A 6,735-nucleotide genomic window follows, 5' to 3' on the forward strand; every position below is an offset into this window, starting at 1 on the left:
CCGCGTCCGCGCCCCATCGCCTTCGGGCACACTTTCGCCCTTCTTTCTCTCTCTCTCTCGTCTCTTTTCCCTTCTCGCGGCTCAGCTCCAGCCGCACCGCCGCCCGGCGCTGCTCGCGGCCGGCACCCACACGGGCGCTCCCCGGACCGGGGCCGGCACCGGCACCTCGCGTGGTTTTTTCAAGGACACCTGAAGGCTCGCGGGGCCACGCGGCCGTCACACAGCTCGGGACGGTCAAGACGCCCTTCCCCAGGCCAGCGGGAGGGGCGACACCTCGCCTGCGACGGGAAGCGAATTGGAAAGGAGACCGCCCTGCCCGAGCACCGGACCCTCCCCGCCGTGGCTTCCCCGCCACAGAGAAGCCTCGGAAGGAGAGCCGGCCCGCCGGGGGCCCTCTCCGACGCCACCCGAAAAGCCACATCGATCAGCCGCGGCTCCGCGCCGACGGCGACAAGGGCCCCACGGCCACGCTTCCTGGGACAACAACGGCGACGGCCGCCCAGCCCACCTGCCCGTCGGCTCGCTCGCTCGCCTCAGCAGCAGAGGAGCGCGGGGGGTGCCGCCACCCGCCCGCCCGCAGCCGGCAACGGCGGGACTGGAGCGGCCCGGGGAGAACCCGGCCGAGCGTGCGAGAAAAAGTGCCACCGACCTGGCGCGGCCACGGGCCACCGGCGGCTTTCGCCCGGCCTCGCGGCGGTCGGCTTGCCCTGCCGGAACAAAAAAGGCCGGGGGACGGCACGACAAAAGAAAAAGGCACACGGAGGCGCGTTCGCAACGCCCCGTGCTAGCCACGGGGGCCACGGGGCCAGGGGCCCGCAGCGGGGGGGCCGAGTGACGGGCCTCAACTGCCTCCCCACCACGGACTCACCGGCATCCCGCCTCGCGCTGTCGTCGCAACGCTCCTCAGTGCCGCGGCTTAGGGCCGCCAGAGAAAAAGACACAAGGCCCGCGGAGGAGGCCTGGCGGGTGCCCCCCACACTCCGCCCGCCTCAACCGAAAGCAACCGACCCGGCAAAGCGGCAAAGCCGGCCCCGCCCGGCACAAGCGGCTCAGTCGATCCGGCCACGACCGAGGTAGGCGAGGCGCCGCCGCCTCGCCCAGGACCAGGCCGGGGGGCTCTCCGTCGGGTGCCGGGCCCGGCAAGTTCGAAAAAAAAAAAAAAAAGAACTAGGCCCAAAAATTCTGCCCGCCACAAGGCGGGTCCCCGGCTTAAGGCCGAGGGAGGGGGACGGCTTCTCCAACGCGGGCCGAGCACCGCCGCCGCCACCGCCGAGGCGGACCGACGGGCCCAAAACCGCGCCCGCCGAGCGGGCCCCCGGCTTAAGGCCGGGCAGAAAAGGGACGAGGCGCCGCCGCCTCGCCCGCCACCGGTGCCCGGGGGGGGCCGCCCCCCCCCGTGGCCAATCGACCGGCAGAAGCCGGGCCGGAGCGGGACACGCTGCTCGCGGCTTCTCTTTCTCTCTCTCTCGCTCAACTCTCACTCTCTCTCTTCTCTCTCGGCAACTCTCTCTCTGGGCTCGCTCTCGCTCTCTCGGCTCTCTCTCCCCGCCTCGGGGCCGGCGAGCAGCTTTCTCGGATCGTCTTTCGCCCCCTTCTTGCTCTCTCTCGGCCTTCTCCGGATCCGCTCTTGCGCGGCCCTTTCTCTCTCGCCTCCGCGGATCCGGCTCTTTCGCGCGGCCCCTTCTCTCTCGCCTCGCCAACTGGACCCACTTTTCCCTGGGAAGGACGGGAGCCGGGACACAAAGGCACGCGCGCTTCGTCCCGGCTAGGCGGCACTCGCTTGGCCCTGGCGACCGCACGCGCGGCCGCTCCGCTCCGCCTCGGACGCAGGTACGGGGTCAACCTGCGGGGATGCGGCCCGTCACCTCGCTCCCATAAGACGGACAGACGAGTCCAAAGCCGGCCAGGCCTCCAAGAGGACCAATGCAGCTCGACCGGGGAGGGGCGCCAACGCAGGCCGCCTCCTACCATGACGCAGCCGGAGGCGGCCGACAACAGCGACCCCTTGGTGAACTTCCGCAGACGGCCGGGACAACAGGTCTACCCGGCCGGCGCCGAAATTGCACTAAGTCCCGCCGGAGCGAGGTAGACCTGATGTCCCCGACCGGAGCCGGGGTAGACCTGTTGTCCCCGGGCGGAGCCGGGGTAGACCTGTTGTCCCCGGGCGGAGCCGGGGTAGACCTGATGTCCCCGACCGGAGCCGGGGTAGACCTGATGTCCCCGACCGGAGCCGGGGTAGACGTGATGTCCCCGGCCGCAGCCGGGGTAGACCTGTTGTCCCCGGCCGGAGCCGGGGTAGACCTGATGTCCCCGGCCGCAGCCGGGGTAGACCTGATGTCCCCTGCCGGAGCCGGGGTAGACCTGTTGTCCCCGACCGGAGCCGGGGTAGACCTGATGTCCCCGGCCACAGCGGAGGTAGACCTGTTGTCCCCGGCCGGAGCCGGGGTAGACCTGATGTCCCCGACCGGAGCCGGGGTAGACCTGTTGTCCCCGGCCGCAGCCGGGGTAGACCTGTTGTCCCCGGCCGCAGCCGGGGTAGACCTGATGTCCCCGGGCGGAGCCGGGGTAGACCTGATGTCCCCGGGCGGAGCCGGGGTAGACCTGATGTCCCCGACCGGAGCCGGGGTAGACCTGATGTCCCCGGGCGGAGCCGGGGTAGACCTGATGTCCCCGGCCGGAGCCGGGGTAGACCTGTTGTCCCCGGCCGCAGCCGGGGTAGACCTGATGTCCCCGGCCGGAGCCGGGGTAGACCTGTTGTCCCCGACCGGAGCCGGGGTAGACCTGATGTCCCCGGCCACAGCGGAGGTAGACCTGTTGTCCCCGGCCGGAGCCGGGGTAGACCTGATGTCCCCGACCGGAGCCGGGGTAGACCTGTTGTCCCCGGCCGCAGCCGGGGTAGACCTGATGTCCCCGGCCGCAGCCGGGGTAGACCTGATGTCCCCGGCCGGAGCCGGGGTAGACCTGTTGTCCCCGACCGGAGCCGGGGTAGACCTGTTGTCCCCGGCCGCAGCCGGGGTAGACCTGATGTCCCCGGGCGGAGCCGGGGTAGACCTGATGTCCCCGGGCGGAGCCGGGGTAGACCTGATGTCCCCGGCCGGAGCCGGGGTAGACCTGTTGTCCCCGGCCGGAGCCGGGGTAGACCTGTTGTCCCCGGCCGCAGCCGGGGTAGACCTGATGTCCCCGGGCGGAGCCGGGGTAGACCTGATGTCCCCGGGCGGAGCCGGGGTAGACCTGTTGTCCCCGGCCACAGCCGGGGTAGACCTGATGTCCCCGGGCGGAGCCGGGGTAGACCTGATGTCCCCGACCGGAGCCGGGGTAGACCTGATGTCCCCGGCCGCAGCCGGGGTAGACCTGATGTCCCCGGCCGCAGCGGAGGTAGACCTGTTGTCCCCGGGCGGAGCCGGGGTAGACCTGATGTCCCCGGCCGCAGCCGGGGTAGACCTGATGTCCCCGGCCGCAGCCGGGGTAGACCTGATGTCCCCGGGCGGAGCCGGGGTAGACCTGATGTCCCCGACCGGAGCCGGGGTAGACCTGTTGTCCCCGGCCGCAGCCGGGGTAGACCTGATGTCCCCGGGCGGAGCCGGGGTAGACCTGATGTCCCCGGCCGGAGCCGGGGTAGACCTGTTGTCCCCGGCCGCAGCCGGGGTAGACCTGATGTCCCCGGGCGGAGCCGGGGTAGACCTGATGTCCCCGACCGGAGCCGGGGTAGACCTGATGTCCCCGGCCGCAGCCGGGGTAGACCTGATGTCCCCGACCGGAGCCGGGGTAGACCTGATGTCCCCGGGCGGAGCCGGGGTAGACCTGATGTCCCCGACCGGAGCCGGGGTAGACCTGTTGTCCCCGGCCGCAGCCGGGGTAGACCTGATGTCCCCGACCGGAGCCGGGGTAGACCTGATGTCCCCAGCCGCCGCCGGGGTAGACCTGATGAGCCGGGTCCGGCTCGGATCCATGGTAGACCTGCTGTCCCCCTGTTGTCGCCCGCCGCCCGGGCACCTCGCCGTGCCCAGCGACCCCGGAGCCGGGCGAAGCTCACAGCCTCATAACACCCCGGAGCCAGATGGCTCGATCGACCCCCCGTCCCACACAATGAACCCCAACCCCACCCCCCCCTTTCAAGACCATGACATGTTTTCCATTTTTTTGTTGTTGTTCTTTGGGGGGATTTGGTTTGGGTTTGCTTTGGTATTTTGTTTTGTTTTGTTTTTCTGGGGGGGGGGGGGGGGCTGTTTTGGGGGTTTTTTGGGGGTTTTTTCCAGTTGCTTTGGCTTTCTCTGATACTGATTTTTGAGGTTGTTTTTTTTGGGGGGGTTGGGGGGCTTGTGGTTTGGATTTGGGTTTTCTTGGGTTGTCCCCCACCCCCCCGGGCCCCCCCCCGCCCCGCCCCTTTTTCTTTTCTCCTTTCCTGAAAGAATGGCTCTTCTATTTGCTTGGAACGAGAAACTTATCCGGGAAAGCAAACCAACCCAAAAATTGACCCATTTGATTTCTTTTTCTTTCGTATCGGAAGCGCCCCCAGCCGAGCCGACGGGCAAGCCGAGGCCGGTGCTCTGCCTGCTGACACGCTGACCTGGCCAAACAGCGCCCCCACCACCCACCCCCCGCCCTGCCCCGCCACGCCCTCCTGGGGTGGAACCTACCCAGGCCGGCCCCCCTGGCCCCGATGCGGCTCGCCCCGCCGCGCCCCTCCCCTCCCCGCCCCGCCCCGCCCCGCCCGCCGGTAGAGGCGACGGCGGCCGCCGGCACCGCCGCCAGCACACAGGCGCTGTGTGTAGCTTTCGGGCGGGTTGTTTCACGGTCCGCAGAGGTCTTGGGCCCTCGACGTGACTCTAGGGGGCCGTGGGGACTCGGTGCCGAGGCGCCCGGGGCCGGCACGAAGCCACCGGCCCTGGTCCGCACAGAGACAGAAACAGTGACACGCACCCCCCCCCCCAACTAACCCTAACCCTAACCCTAACTCCCCCCGCCCCCGACTAACCCTAACCCTAACACTAACCCTAACTCCCCCCGCCCCCCACTAACCCTAACCCTAACCCTAACCCTAACCCTAACCCTAACCCTAACCCTAACCCCCCCCCCACTAACCCTAACCCTAACCCTAACCCCCTAACCCCCCCCCCACTAACCCTAACCCTAACCCTAACCCCCCCCCCACTAACCCTAACCCTAACCCTAACCCTAACCCCCCCCCCCCCCCCCCCCCCAACTAACCCTAACCCTAACCCTAACGCACGGCCACGCCTGCAGGCTACCACACCGCTGCGCGTGAAAGGAAGGCGCGGCCAACCATCCCCGCCCCCTCGCCAACCCCTCCCCAGCCACCTCCACCCGGCCCCCCCTGCCACCCGCGCGCGCGCAGCCGCCCGCCGGCCCGCCCATAGGCATTCACGCTCTGGCGTGCCCTCTCTCCCTGGCCCTGCCCCGGCCCCTGGCCCTGCCCGCTCTGTGGCAAGCGCAGCCGGCCATGGGCGGTTGGGGGCGCCCCGCCCTCCCCCATCAGCCTCCCCGGCGCTGTCTGCATCCTTTTGCCGCTTGCTAGGCTGCCGTAGGCCAAGGCCGGCCCGGGACAACAGGTCTAGCCAAGAGCCTGGGACAACAGGTCTACCCTAGGGGCCTGGGACAACAGGTCTAGCCAAGGGGCCGGGCTGCCGTAGGCGAGGGCCCGCCCGGGGACAACAGGTCTACCCCCAGGGCCTGGGACAAAAGGTCTACCCCAAGGGGCCTGGGCTATCAGGTCTACCCCGGAAGCGCAGGACATCAGGTCTACCCCGGCGGCCCGGGACAACAGGTCTACCCCAAGGGGCCCGGGACAACAGGTCTACCCAAGGGGCCTGGGACAACAGGTCTACCCCGGCGGCGCGGGACAACAGGTCTACCCCGGAGGCCCGGGACAACAGGTCTACCCCGGAGGCCCGGGACAACAGGTCTACCCCGAAGCCTAGGACAACAGGTCTACCCCGAAGCCTAGGACAACAGGTCTACCCCGGGCCTCGGCTGTCAGGTCTACCCCGGAGGCCCAGGCTGCCGTAGGCCAAGGCCAGGTCTACCCTAGGGGCCTCGGCCATCAGGTCTACCCCGAAGCCTAGGACATCAGGTCTACCCCAAGGGGCCTGGGACAACAGGTCTACCCCGGAGGCCCGGGACAACAGGTCTAGCCCGGCGGCCCGGGACAACAGGTCTACCCTAGGGGCCTCGGCCATCAGGCCTACCCCGAAGCCTGGGACAACAGGTCTACCCCGGAGGCCCGGGACAACAGGTCTACCCCGGAAGCCTAAGACATCAGGTCTACCCCGAAGCCTAGGACATCAGGTCTACCCCAAGGGGCCTGGGACAACAGGTCTACCCCGAAGCCTAGGACATCAAGTCTACCCCGGCGGCCCGGGACAACAGGTCTACCCCAAGGGGCCTGGGACAACAGGTCTACCCAAGGGGCCTCGGCCATCAGGTCTACCCCGAAGCCTAGGACATCAGGTCTACCCCGAAGCCTAGGACAACAGGTCTACCCCGGAGGCCCGGGACAACAGGTCTACCCTAGGGGCCTCGGCCATCAGGTCTACCCCGGCGGCCCGGGACAACAGGTCTACCCCGGCGGTCCGGGACAACAGGTCTACCCCGAAGCCTAGGACAACAGGTCTACCCCGGCGGCCCGGGACAACAGGTCTACCCTGAAGGCCCGGGACAACAGGTCTAGCCCGGCGGCCCGGGACAACAGGTCTACCCCGGAGGCCCGGGACAACA

This window comes from Agelaius phoeniceus, unplaced genomic scaffold, assembly GCF_051311805.1.
Source record: "Agelaius phoeniceus isolate bAgePho1 unplaced genomic scaffold, bAgePho1.hap1 Scaffold_109, whole genome shotgun sequence".
NCBI classification, from domain to species: domain Eukaryota; kingdom Metazoa; phylum Chordata; class Aves; order Passeriformes; family Icteridae; genus Agelaius; species Agelaius phoeniceus.